The following is a 15,666-nucleotide window of genomic DNA, read 5'->3' as shown; positions in this document are numbered from 1 at the left end:
ATAACAGTAAAAAATGTGTTTACAATCCAAGCAAAATGGGAGTTGAGAATCGAATTTTAGTCTACTAACGATCTTTTCTTGCTGTCGGGCTACCTTTATGATACCTGCTATTAAAAAGTAAAAACCAAAAAACTATTTTTTTAAAGTCCTTTGTTAAAATATTATTCTACAGAGTGATTCTTTATAGGGTTTAAAACTTCAATAAGTTATAATTGTTTATTGGAACCATGTAGAGACTTGGTTTATATGTCGTTATACTGCGAAACACCTCACGTTTGACTTACGTAGTGAGTATTTGCGGAGTTGACCAAACGCGGTGCTACCGGTCAGTCATTGAAAATGGAGATTTTCACTGATGTAGAAAGAGCTAAGTGCATGTTTTGGTTTGAAAAACGAAGTCAGCAACGAGTGTACAACGTAAGTTTCGCACACAATACAGCAAGGAACCACCCAGCAGAACAACAATGTACAAATGGTACCAGACATTTATTAAAACAGGTTGTCTTGTGCAACGCACAAAAACTCCAGGCAGCTCATCCTTGACTGATGATGTGGTGGAAGCAGTTAGGGAGAGTTTTGTTCGCGGTTCTTGAAAATCTACACAAAGTGCATAACAAGAAACTGGTATCCCTCAGACCACTGTTTGGCGTGTATTGCGTAGACGTTTGTCATGAAGGCATAGGGACTGTCTATGATTCAAGCACTGAGTGAAGCGGATAAACATACCCGACATGAATTCTGTGTTACCATGTTGGATCGCATTAGTGGTGATGAGTAATTCTTGAACAATGTGGTATTCAGTGACGAATCAATTTTTCACCTTTCCGGCCGATTCAACACCCTGAATTGTCGTATTTGGGGCATGGAAAATCCACATGAGTACGTAGAGCTGGTTCGTGACAGCCCAAAAGGGAACGTGTTTTGCACTGTTTCCAGAGCGAAGGTGTATGGACCATTCTCCTTTGCTGAGAGCACCATAACCGGCATCGGCCACCTTGATATGCTCTACAACCTCCTTATTCCACAGTTAGATGAAGATCACCACGATGGCTGCTTATGGTGGCAACAATATAGAGCCCCGCCGCACTACCTGATGAACGTAAGATACTTTCTTAATCAGCGGTTCCCAGATAAGTGGATAGGTCGTGGTGGACCAATTGCCTGGTCGCCCCGGTCTTCATATTACACACCACTTGACTTCTTTCTGTGCGGGTTTGTGAAAGATAAGGTGTATAGTGGGTCACAAAATTTCTTGATGTAACTAACGCCTGCTCCAAGCTTAATTACGCCTGGTAGTAGCTAGCACAGCAGCATGAAGTTGTCCCCAACTATTAAGAGCACGAAACGTAAAGAGAGTTTTTGTGCAAAACTGGAGCGAAACGCTGGCTGACGAAATGACAAAAGGGAGTCTTTGGATACTTGTATTTACAGTAAACAGCACAATACCAGAAAAAACTATGAGGACAACAGGGGCGCCGATGAGAAGATAACAGTCAGGGGACTTATAATTAAATCAAATGAGGGATTATAAACAAGTTAACTTACTTCAAATGGCTATACATATATGCGTATCAAATAATATGCGGATAGATTATGCTGTATATGTAGCAGGTCATTTTTTAAGTAAACACAAAGCCTTGCGTTGAGTTTTGAAACTATTAATAGTAGTTCTACCTTCAAATCAATTAAAATATGGAACCATCATTCGGTTGAAGATCCCAGCCTACAATGAAAATTTTGGGGGTCTAACAATGCCTAAGCTCCTGGGTTCCGGCGCCACTGATTGATACGTAATACTACTTCGAAAGAAGAACTTATCAGATTCCATTATTTGTTAAATGACTTTTGAGGATGCTGGTATGCAGTAATTTAATTGTAAATATTAAAAATGTAAAATTCGATAACACTCAAACGAGTTGGAGAACTTATCCGTACTAAGCATATTTCCCCTTAGGTTGCAAATATAACTGAAGGTTCCTGATTTGTATAGTATTTGTGAAAATTTACACATTGAGACACAAGGAGAAAAGGAGAGAATATAGTGTCAATTAACAACAATTTAAAAATGCACGAAATTAACGGATAATATCAAATATAGAACCATTAACAGAATTAACTTTGTAACTCGTTTTCTCCATTCATTTTTCTTCCTTTATTTTCAAGAGTACATCAGCAGTGAATTTCTCCACTGGAGATTATCTTCGTTTAGCAGCATCCAACTGGAGCTCAGCCTTGTAAATGAAACATAGGAAAAAGTGTAAAGGAAGAGGGAGCCAATCGAACGCCGACTGGAAAATTAGCAGATCTCCACGCTAACCATTCACCTAAAGCGTTACTTAGATCGGCTCGCCAAAATAAAGAGCCATTTCTTGTCGCTCAAAACAGTAGCTTATTTATAGTCAAATAGATTGACAAAACACAGGAATATGTAATTGAGTACTCGCAGGGCATTATATCATTGCATCCACTAAATTATCAACATTGCAGATTTTTTTAAAAAAACAAAATACAAAACTCCTTTATTTTGAATCAAATACTGCGCGTATATTATACACGTAAACAGACTAAAAACGAATAAATTAACGCGTAGTAATCGTGGTTCAGTGGACAAGGCGCTCGACCACTGCGGTCCGGGAAGTTTGTTTTCAATATAGGGTACCATTTCCTTAAATATAAAGTTATGGTTTGAAATGCTCGAAAAAATAAAATCAACTGGTTTCGTCACATTTCAAATCTCAGTCACATTTATTCACAATGTCCATCATTTATATAGGAAGACGCTAAAATGAGGAACATTAACATTGTTTTAATGGGAACAGATTTGATTTGAGTACCAACCTTAAACCACACGTTCAAAATGTAAATTATTTATGTTCCTGATACCTACTGCAATACACAAGTGTATATGTAGAGAAAGAGGGATACTGTGTGTGAGAGACAGGGGGAAAGAGGGATAGAGAGAGAGAGAGAGAGAGAGAGAGAGAGAGGAAGGGAGATAAAAGCAATATTTGCTTGTATTTTTGCTTACAACGTAAAACGTTTTTGTAATTCATAATCTGGATATTTATAAAGTGATTTGAACGGTTGAAGCGACTTAATGTTCATAAAGCTTCTTTTTCTTAAGGCTTTTATAATTAATGTCGCAAATAATCCGATGCCTTGTAATACGTGCCAAAGAAATAAATGCATAGTTTTAGCAGGATAGTATCGTCTACCCCTTGTTTCTATTGATGGTATAAAACTAACGTTGAGCTGATGTTGAGTATAACGTTCCTTTCATCAGCGAGGCTATGTGAGACGTTTACCTATTGATTAGTGTGGAATCCAAACCACATGAGCTCACATCGGGAATCGAACCGGATTTCTTATGTCAAAGGTGCGTACGCTAACCGCTTAGCCTCGAAGGAACTCGGTATGAAAATAGAATACCACATATTACCCCATATTACTTCACCGACAGATTTGTTTTATGATCAGTGGGTCTGTGGTGTACGGGGTCCCGAGTTCGATTCCCAGTGGGAGAACTATTAGAATTTTAAATGTTCTCTATGTGTCTGTGTTCGCGTCGTTCAAGGTTACTTGAAGTACCTGTATAACCAAGTAGACACACAATTTATTGATGAGGGGAAAGCAGACTTTGCTAAATGAACTTCCACGCTACCTTTCACGAGGTAGGAGTGCACATTTAAAGTGTCAATATTACAAACTGCAATAGCCAGAAAACCCATCTTAAAGTTTCTGACTCTCCGCATAAATGAGAGAATGCGTTAAGTTATCAAGAGGCAGAGTGAGAAATATCTATACCTTACGCGCAGAAGGTCCCCTCGAGTCATTTTTCTTGGTGTAGTTAATAAAGTAGTCATTTGTAACTATAAGTAAAATATTTATTCACCATATGTTTATAATACATACAACAATAACAGTGTTCAAAAAGTTGTAACCGTAAATATATTGACACTGGCGTACTTAGGGGGTGGCTATCGGACTCAAGCCCCTCGAAATAAATTTCGTACCTACACAATTTTATTAAAATTTGTCGGCACCCAAAGGAAAAACGTAAGTGCTAAATCACGTGTTTTGCATGGCCCCTCCCCAAAACAAAATCCTAAATTCTCCAGTGTTTATTGATGTCACTAGATATATTATGGTTACCACAGTCGTTGTGCAAACAATGTTCTTGGCGCTTTGTATCCATATCTGTGGACAGTACGAATTACAAGGGATATCAGGGGGAAACCCCCTTTGGTAATACTGGATATATGCTAAAATCAAAGGCATAATTTGAGACCTTGCTTGATGGGGGCAAGAACACTACCGACAAGAGACTTTCATGTTTTGCAGTAGTACATTAATAGGCAATTGATTAAAGCATATGTATTCCTCAAACTGTTGTGAGGAGGAGGTAAATGTACCCTCTTGCTCCCCTAAGTGACGCTCTTGGCTATGGAACTTTTTATGGAAAACACAAGAATTCTATATGTGTGTATGTCTTCTTAGTCCCAGAACGATCAATTATCTCGCGAAATATACAGATCAGGAACACAAAAAGAACACGTGTTAAATATTTTGAAAGGCTATCCAATGATATCAAACGCAACCCCTATCCCTATCTCCTTCGGAGGTACGGAGAGTAACTTTAAAATTTTAAATGTGAACCCACATTTCTTATTCCACATTTGGATTCTGCAGAAAAAATGATATATGATTTGACCCAGAATGAAGACAGGCCCTTCACGGATGGCGCTTCAATTGACACACAAAAAACTAGCAAGATCGCGTTATGAAAATATCGATTATCAGTCCTGTAGTCTGTGGTTAGATGGTTAGCGTAATGAAGTCCTACTTCAGAGGTCTTGAGTTGTATTCCCGCGCAAGCCAATCTCTATTTGTTTTCCCAAATGATAATTTTATACATTTTACCTTCAATTAATACTTTATTCAAGTTACGCACAATACAAATTTCGATAACTGTTTTGCAAACTAGCTTAATAAAGTGATACCTAGTAATAGGATTATTATGATGAGAGGTCATAGGGTTATTTACAACAAAACCAAACTATTTTTGTTGCAATTTGTATTTTCTTGCAAATTAATAAATTATGGATAAATACATTATTTTTATCGAAGTTAAAATGTATGAATTTATTATTTGAGTAAAAAAGTACACATAAAATTGTTACTTTGGGCGCGAATTGAAATTAGTATTTCTGATTCCTCAGGACAATACGGTAACCCTATGACCACACAGCACGGACCTGCCAACCTATATTTTCATAACGTTTTGGTTCCCCTCCTTTGCTTACATAAGTGCTTATTTACGTGTTGTGCATAGCCCCTCGCCGAAACAAAATATCAGTAGATATATTGTGGTTACCAGAGTCCTTGTGTAGAAAATGTTTTGTCGCTTCGTGTCTTTATCAGTGGACAGTTTGCGAATCACAAGGGCGATAAGGGGAAATTCCCTTTGGTAATGCTGGATGTATGCTATAACCAGGAGCGTAATTTAAACGACAGTTGCATGGGAAACTATAAACGTTGTAGCCAAGGGCGTTATTTAGGGGAGCAAGAGGGAATAATTACCCCCCTCACAAGAGTTTGAGGAATAAATATATTTTAATCAAGTGTCTATTAATATACTACAAAACATGAAAGTCTTATGTCGGTCCTGTTCTTGCCCCCTTCAAGCAAGGTCTCAAATTATGCCTCTGGTTGTAGAATATATCCAGTATTACCAAAGGCGATTTCCTCCTCATATCCCTTGTAATTCACACTGTCAACAGATATGGACACGAGGCGCCAAAAACATTCTTTGCACAACAACTGTGGTAACCATAATATATCTAGTGACATCAATAAACACTGGCGTATTTAGGATATTGTTTCGGGGAGGGACCATGCAAAACACGTGATTTAGCACTTACGTTTTCCTTTTGGGTGCTGACAAATTTTAATGAAATTGTGTATATACGAAATTTATTTCGGGGGGCTTGAGCCCGATAGCCACCCCCCTAAGTACGCCATGTCAATATATTTAGGTTACAAATGATTTGAACACTGTTATTGTTGTATGTATTATAAACATATGGTGAATAAATATCTTACTTGTAGTTTCAAATGGCTACTTTATTAACTACACCAAGAAAAATGACTCGAGGGGACCTTCTGCGAGTAAGGTATAGATATTTCTCACTCTGCCTCTTGATAACTTAACGCGTTCTCTCATTTTTGCGGAGAGTCAGAAATTTTAAGATGGGTTTTCTGGCTATTGCAGTTTGTAATATTGACACTTTAAATGTGCACTCCTACCTCGTGAAAGGTAGCATTTAGCAAAGTCTGCTTCCCCTTATCAATAACTTGTGTTCCTACTTGGTTATAGTTATTTCAAGTAACTTTGAACGACGCGAACACAGACACATAGAGGACATCTAAAATTCTAATAGTTCTCCCACCGGGAATCGAACTCGGGACCCCGTACACCACAGACGCACGTGCTGGCCACTAAACCACACAGGGAAGTTATAAGATCAGTACGTTTTAGTAGTTATACTGGAAATGCTCGAGATATGCAATTGTAATACATTAAGTAGTTTATTCGATAGAGGCAAAGCATTTTACATTGAATTCTTGTCCTTGTTTCCTTTCTGTTTTTATTCTTTGTATGTTTTGTATAACGCATTAAATAAGAAATACTTTTCGCTACGATATCCAGAAATACTATTTTAACTGATCATAAAACAGAAATCTGTCGGTGAAGTAGTATGGGCAATATGTGGTATTCTATTTTTATACCGAATTCCTTCGTGGCTAAGCGGTTAGCGTACGCACCTCTAACGTAAGAGACCCGGTTCGATTCCAGGTGTAAGCTCATGTGGTTTGGATTCCACACTAATCAATAGGTAAACGTCTCATATAGCCTCGCCGCTGAAAGGAACGTTAAACTCAACATCAGCTCAACGTTAGTTTTATATCATCAATAGAAACAAGGGGTAGACGATACTATCCTGCTGAAACCATGCATTTATTTCCTTGGCACATATTACAAGGCATCGGACTATTTGCGACATAATTATAAAAGCTTTAGGAAAAAGAAGCTTTATGAACATTAAGTCGCTTCAACCGTTCAAATAACTTTAAAAAATAAAGATTATGAATTACAAAATCTTTTTACATCGTAAGTAAAAATACAAGCATATATTGTTTTTATCTCGCACACATACTCTCTCTCTTTCTCTCTCTGCCCTGTCTCTCACACACACATAGTATCTCTCCTTCTCTACATATACACTTGTATATTGCAGTAGGTACCAGGAACATAAATAATTTTCATTTTGTACGTGTGGTTTAAGATTGGTATTCAAATCATAAATCTTTTCCCTTTAAAACAATGTTAACGTTCCTCATTTTAGCGTCTTCGGATATAAATGATGGACATTGTGAATAAATGTGACTGAGATTTGAAATGTGACGAAACCAGTTGATTTTATTTATTTACTTTTTTTGGAGCACTTCAAAACATATCTTTATATTTAAGGAAATATTTCCATATTTTGAAAAACCTTCCCGCACGGCAGTGTTCAAGAGCCTTGACCACTGAACCACGATCACTACGCGGTAATTTATTCGTTTTTAGTCTGTTTACGTGTATAATATACGCGCAGTATTTGATTCAAAATAAAGGAGTTTTGTATTTTGTTTTTTAAAAAAATCTGCAATGTTGATAATTTAGTGAATGCAATGATATAATGCCCTACGAGTCCTCAATTACACATTCCTGTGTTTTGTCAATCTATTTGACTATAAATAAGCTACTGTTTTGAGCGAGAAGAAATGGCTCTTTATTTAGGCGAGCCAATGTAAGTAACGCTTTAGATGAATGGTTAGCGTGGAGATCTGCTAATTTTCCAGTCGGGGTTCGATTGGCTCCCTCTTCCTTTACACTTTTTCCTTTGTTTCATTTACAAGGCTGAGCTCCAGTTGGATGCTGCTAAACGAAGATAATCTCCAGTGGAGAAATTCACTGCTGATGTACTCTTGAAAATAAAGGAAGAAAAATGAATGGAGAAAACGAGTTACAAAGTTAATTCTGTTAATGGTTCTATATTTGATATTATCCGTTAATTTCGTGTATTTTTAAATTTTTGTTAATTGACACTATATTCTCTCCTTTTCTCCTTGTGTCTCAATGTGTAAATTTTCACAAATACTATACAAATCAGGAACCTTCAGTTATATTTGCAACCTAAGGGGAAATATGCTTAGTACGGATAAGTTTTCCAACTCGTTTGAGTGTTATCGAATTTTACATTTTTAATATTTACAATTAAATTACTGCATACCAGCATCCTCAAAAGTCATTTAATAAATAATGGAATCAGATAAGTTCTTCTTTCGAAGTAGTATTACGTATCAATCAGTGGCGCCGGAACCAAGGAGCTTAGGCCGTGTTAGACCCCCAAAATTTTCATTGTAGGTTGGGATGTTCAACCGAATGATCGTTCCATATTTTAATTGATTTGAAGGTAGAACTACTATTAATAGTTTCAAAACTCAACGCAAGGCTTTGTCTTTACTTTAAAAAAATGACCTGCTACATATACAGCATAATCTACCCGTATATTATTTGATACGCGTATATGTATAGCCATTTGAAGTAAGTTAACTTGTTTATAATCCCTCATTTGATTTAATTATAAGATAAGTCCCCTGACTGTTATCTTCTCATCGGCGTCTCTGGTGTCCTCATATTTTTTTCTGGTATTGTGCTGTTTACTGTAAATACAAGTACCCATAGACTCCCTTTTGTCATTTCGTCAGCCAGCGTTTCTCCTCACTCCTGCACAGAAGCAGTCTTTAGGATTTGTTCTTTTAACAGGTGGGGCATACTTCATGCTGCTGTTCTAGCTAGTCTACCAGGCGTAATTAAGCTTGGAGCGGGCGTTAGTTGGGTTGCCTAACTCACGGACTTTGTACATCAAGAATTTCTGTGGCCCACTGTACACCCTTGCCCTGCCTGATAATGTAAATGAACTGAAACATCGCACCACAACAGCCGTCGCGGACGTTACCCCCGAAATGCTGGCTAGTGTTTGGCAGGAAATCGACTTTCGTTGGGATGTGTCCTGGATGACCGTAGGTGCACACATTTAGCCCTAATGGATTGGTCACAAAAGAAAACTTGATGTGTTTTGCAGTACATTGACATATAAACCAAGTCTGTATGCCGTTCCAGTAAAGAATTATAATTGATTGAAGTTGTAAACCCTATAAAGAATCACCCTGTACAGTATCTTTTACTTCATTTCATTCTCCGTTGAGCAACATCATTTATTAGATAGCTTAGATGCAACGTGGAGTCCTGTCACATAATCATTTGTGTTTTACTATTCCTCAGGGTGTGTCTGCAACAAGTCAGTGGGAGCACGCAATCTTGTGAAAATTGCCTTGTTTGAGATGTTACAAATGCACCTATATTTTGAGATACTATATTCCTAATATTCATTTAGCTAACATCTTTTATATATAGCCTTCTGGTTCTACATATGGCATTGTCATTTGAATAATTTCTATATTTTTAGAACCACATTGATCAAAACATGCAACTGTTACTCTTAAGAACAAAGATACACAAATGTTCATAAAATTTTCTATGGACTGCTGTTGAAATATTAGCACCTGGCTATTCAACTAACTTTTCAAAAGGTATTTTTGTTATCACCAATAATTCCTTGTAGTTGTCTTTATCCTGTTGCCTTTCTATACAATCGTAAATAATTATCCTTGCACCCAGCTTCAAATTTTAGATTGTCAATTTTAGATAACGTTTCTTGAATCCGTTTGAAAATTAGAATGTCTGGTTCTGATGTAAGTAAATTTATCTTCCATAGAATACAATCCATAAAAAGATTTCTAAAATAGGACGTCGATAAGGAAGATAACGTAAAGATATGAACATTTCAAACACACTATTTCGAATCGATATACTATGAAACTCTAAGATTGTTGTATCCATTGTACTTTGAGTCTTGGTTTAAAATATGACACTTCACAGTTTGGCTCTGTTGCCTTCTCTCTTCGTGTTCACCAACTTCTCCATCATATTCGTATCCAAGACAGTTTCAATGTCATTCTTTCTGTTTTTGTTCCTTGTGTGTACAAGCTTGTGTCCATTTCTTATTGTCTCTAATGTTGTATCCTTCCTTTTAATCTTCTAGATGAATACTATGCTTACTCCTCTTCTTCGCAGTATTTCCGATAACACGTAACTCCTTTCTGCCCAGATCCCGACTTCCACATTCCTATTCTGATCTGTAGTTTGTAGACTCGCATGTTTATCCCCTTGCCGTTGATGAGGGATAAGGCCTTGTTTACTTCCTTTTAGACCCATATTTGGTTTTGCAGTTACTTTTACAACCGGCTGTAAACCAGATTCAACACCTCAATATGGTGTCCCAGGATTTTGTCGGAATTTTCTTCTGTAGCCATGATTTTCCGTTACTGCTTATTCATCACGAATGTCTCCTTAGCGCACAGCTAACCTCCATATATGAGGGTCGTTCCTCTATAATTCTTGAAAATCTATGAATTCATGGCAATTTGTAAATACTCCCTCGAAGTTTGAGCTACATACGAAAACTAGAATAGTCTATATTAGAGTATATCACAGGACCGTGCAACTATTCCCATTTGGCTTTCCTCTACTGGACGAGGCGCACCCTGCGCGAAAGTAAATGACAAGAATCCTATCGGAGTCACATGAAAGCATGGATTAAATGTAACGTGGAGTAAAATTCATCATGCTTTCTCCATGCTTCTAGGCGCCCGACCATGCCACATCGCCATGTCACCGCTCATTGCCGAGTAACCTCGTGCACTGGTCCAAGAAATAATTAATACAAAAAGGACTTTTAAACCATCATTTGAGACGCGTCTCTTCATTCAAGTCCCAGTATATATAAATCTTGCTGCAATTCTACTCCAGTTATGCACGAGTGAAGCAGTTCTTAGATGCTTGTTCAAAACTTATAGATCGTATAATTCCGTTGCGGCAGAAACTTCAATAACGAAAGCAAGAGCATTTTTAAGCTATGTTCGAATGTGGAATTCATTCTTACAGACAGAGCTTTGCAATTTACCCCCAAGAAATGAGAAACGGAAATGAAGTATTTTTAAATGAAGCATGTAATGAGAATTTCATACTACTCTGAGGTAGATGTTGCCCCAAAAAGCGCTCAGAATTACAGCGAAGGTATTGAGAACCATTGTTACGGTAAACAGAAGAGCTGGTAGAGTAGGAGAAATGTTGGTGGTAATATGACAAAGAATATGTTCGATACCGCGCATGGGTGGAACGTTTTCGTGACTCCCGTGGTACAGTCTTTTCCTCTGAGTGTTGGGGTCTTTCGTTAAACTATAGACCCGAGTCTCATAATGTATTGATGCAAGACATATACTATCTTAATCTAGAAATAAATAAATGAGTTTATTACACTAAAATGCTCATTTAAGCTCATTTCAACGTCAACATTCTTAGATTTCCACGTTTATGTGGTTTAAATTTGAAACTCGTTCGGGAGCAGAAGAAAGATAACCATGGAGTGGAGGTGAGTAATCTTGAATTGAAGTTTGCTGCGTAAATCTTCTTGTTGGCAGTTTACATTTCTGAAGTTTACATTCCAGCTGCATCGTGTTAACTGGTAACAGAAATCGAAAAGATTTCTTACTATAAGTAACATAAAAGAAGATATTAGCAAGAAACAACAATTGCTTTCAACATCATTACTACTGTCATACTTCTTGAGATACTATTAAAACACTTTATTTTCACATTGTACCGGTTTCTTTGGGAACAATTTCTCATGTGTTTTGTAATTGTTCGTGTTGTTCTATGGAAAAGATTGTGAACCGTATTTATTTTGAAGGCTATCTCCCTTTGCCCCAGATGCTAATGCCACGAACACACAAAATCAATATCTAAAATTTTGTAAATTCATATCTTTATTTTAAAACATTTTTTTTTAAAAAAAGAATAGTAGTTTGAAAAAGGGAATTCGTTGGGTAATTTAAATTGAAATAATTCGACTATATTGTTTTGACTTACTTGGAATTGAAAATGATGGACTGGCTCCAAAGGGCGGAGGCACAGGCGGAGGCAACTGGTAGAGTGTAATATCAATTATTCTTTATCATGATTTATAGATGTGTGTTAATAGAAATATTTTATTATATTTATAACCATCTTATACGTATGTTTCTAATTATAAGACAAAACTGAACTATTTTAAACAAAAGCATAAGTAAAATATATTTTCATTTAGATTTATAAATATTATAATCATGATAAACAACCTTATATTGAAAAAGGTAATGCAATTTTCATTTGCTGTATTTACAAACAAAGTCTATTACAGAACAACTTCACCTCATTGATCTTCTGATTTCTGTACGTTCCTCACAAATTTTGTCTATTATGCCATTGTTGTCGATTTTACCGAAAATGTATAATTTCTGAAATTATCAAAAACGAAGCTTCCAGATGTTTACTAGTACGATGTGAACAAAATTTTTTATATATTCTAGCACAGGCAGTGTAAGAATTTATTTGGATAGTCCTGTGTGGAATTTTGGGCACATATTATGTTCCAAAATCAAATAGAAAGGTATAATTGAAACACAGATTGCACTTACTACTACTTTGCATTTTAGGGGTTTGCAATCCTTGACTTTTCCCCCTCAAAAGTCGGTAATAACTGTGTGACATCTGTTGGTTTGTCTTCCAAATCTGAAGCAAAGTCTTTCTCATTTGTATAGTCCTTAACAATTCCCCTTTGAACTTAATAACCTTGTTCGTAAGACAGACTGTCAGGAAAATGATTGAGTTAATTATCTGTGACGCACAATGTATTCTCCTCATCAATTTTCTGCTGAAAGGACAGGCCACTGATGACTATTATTCTAATTTTTTCAGTGCCTGCTACAATTATAGTCTGCTTCATGTCCTGACAACATCATTTGCTGGGCAGACACTTTCATATAAATAAGGCGGTTATGGATTCTGTAAATGACTGGTTAGACACAGAAAGGAACTGCTCTTTTTTTTTACAGTGGTTTAGTGAAACGGAAAACTACTGAAAAAATGAATTCAAGTAAAGCGGACAGAATACATACAGAATCTAAACTTACTGCACGTCACCTTCCCTATCAGGAGAGCAAATTTCAAGCCGAATCTTTTAACAGTTAGTTACCTCATTCGTAACAAAAATTATAAACACGATTCTTGATACAAGACAATTTTATTTCCGATAAAATGTAAAAGGGGTATTATTAAAATAGTTTTAATTTTTAAACAAAATAAAATTAAAAAAATATTCATCACTATATTCATCCTAATATAAAAATGAATTCTAGAGAAAGTAACCAAAATTCCAAGGCAACGATAAGGGTAGGTAAATCAGATTGATTGTAAAACTTTGTATAGAGAATTAACAGCTTGGTTAGAATTACAAGTAATCTTATCATCTGGAGTTATGTTTATTAGCTGAATGCGGTGCATAGGCTTAATAAGAGGGAGCCAGCAGCCCTAAAATACCGTTGATTCAGAAGCAAGTTTTTCTTTTCAATTCTCAGAAGTCCCCTGGTAAAATATACGAGTTACACAAATGGTGGAGTTAACTATTAGTTTGATGATTTCAGTAGGGCATGGCAATTATTTATTTCATAATAAAAGGTCCAGGCTACCGCATTCTCTTTCTCAGTCCAATTTCTTATACTAAAAGATATCTGAAAAACCACGCAGGATTTCAAAAACTTACTATTTTTATTTATTGCTTTTGGCGATATTGTTTTTGCATTTGTTGTTATCAGTGAACATTGAGGTTATGTTTTGATATTGTGCTTTTGTTTTCCAGATCAGTGTTTGTGAAGTACCGTCATGGAAAGATACATTGCGGAACAGCAAGTGTTGATTATTAAAACTAAAAGAATTGTGAAAATTTCGCGGAAACTGTTCGGAAACTCCGTACGATTCTTGGGTACAACAATGCACCAAATGAGTCCACTGTTCGTAGGGTGATCAAGAAATTTAAACAAACTGGTTCAACAGTTGACATCAAAAGCCCTGGACGCCCTCGAAGTGGCCTGAATGAGGGATATCTTACTGTGAGTTCGGGAAAATCATGTTGCCATAGTGCTCAAGGAATACGCATGTGTCCAGCAACAATGCACAGCATCTTAACAAAAGATTTGCACTTACGCCCGTACAGAGTTCAGTTGACATAGGAACTTAAACCAGCGGATTATTGAAAATGACGGCAATTTGTGCAATGGATCCTGGAAAAGGAACGAGAATGGTGAGTGTTAAAATAAATTGTTGTAGGCTATCCCGTTTGTTTTATTCTACGAGTATGAGAACCTGAAAAGTGATATTATTTTCGATTTGTAGTAGAAAACTGAAATGAATTTGAAAAGTCATTTACGTGAATACTATCCTTAATGCTTAATTAGTATTTAAAAACATGTTTACTCAATTCATTACGCCGTGTGCGTGGGTTTTCTCGGGGTTCTCCCGTTTCCTCCCACTTTCTTCACTCCACCATTTCATTCATTACTCATCATCACCGTCTCCTTTAGCCTAACAGGCATAACCATGGGACGTAAAACGCAAAGATTTCATTTCATTTTCATTTCAATTCATTACGTAGAGATCAAAGGATTATGAAACATATTTAGAGAGATCGCAAACTAGGTTCTAAGCGCTTACGGTAAGTCCCATAGTTCTCGGATTGTATTTTCCATCGTTTTCGTTTTCGTATTACTTCGTTTATTTATTACATACTTAACTTCTTTCAAGATTTCTTTTTACACGATGGGTAACTCTCCAGTCGCCATTATTTCAGCACCCGATATGTCATTAAGTGTGATAGAAAACTTCTACACAAAGATAAGTCAGTTTCAATAATAACTATCATGTATGGCTGCAAATAGGGTGTGTCACTGGTCAATCAAGAAATTCGAACACCCTCAATCTATACATGTTGCCCTTTTATGCACACTACCAACCACTCGCCTAGGAAACGTACCCCGCTACTTCCTTGTTCATTGTGGCCCTGCAATCATAGCTTTTAAAAGAAAATATAGTAGATCGAATCGTACTCACAAATAGTGTCAGAAAATGGTAAAATAAAATTATTACAAAAAACGTCTTGCTGTCTGTCATTTATAAAACAGAAGACAACAGACAAACTACACGCCTAAAGTAATTGTAGTATTGAAAACATCTTCTGTGTTATTATTCAACCTATGCATAATGAATTAATCTATTACATAAAAAACACAAAAGTGTACTACAAGATGCTATGTTCTGCTATATCAACAATCTACTTACCAATCTACAGACAGCAACAGACACAACCTAACTTAAAAACCTCATCAGTATCTTCGAAGTATACTTCGAAATATCAGTAACTTCGAAGCTCCTATTATAGTTTGATGTTTGATTGATTACAAAATACAGCCCCGGCAATATAGCTGTAATTTCAGTACAGTAAAAGCTCTTTATTCCCGGGGTATATGTTCCATAAATATGCCGCGAATACAGAAACCGTGAATACGGAATGGTAATTTATATGGGATTATAGGGCATACGTTCCTAGGTGACAAAATAAAAAACAA

General features: G+C 36.4%; 1 protein-coding gene across 1 annotated transcript in view; it reads right to left on the bottom strand.

Moving 5' to 3' along the window:
* The window catches only part of LOC145684700 (sodium- and chloride-dependent glycine transporter 2-like), a 290,540-nt gene that overhangs the window by 50,720 nt on the left and 224,154 nt on the right, over window positions 1-15,666 (bottom strand). The window lies entirely within an intron of this gene.

This window comes from Thermobia domestica, chromosome 5 (genome assembly GCF_964235325.1).
Source record: "Thermobia domestica chromosome 5, izTheDome1.hap1.1, whole genome shotgun sequence".
Lineage (NCBI taxonomy): Eukaryota > Metazoa > Arthropoda > Insecta > Zygentoma > Lepismatidae > Thermobia > Thermobia domestica.
This window is presented reverse-complemented; position numbering and strand designations above follow the sequence as displayed.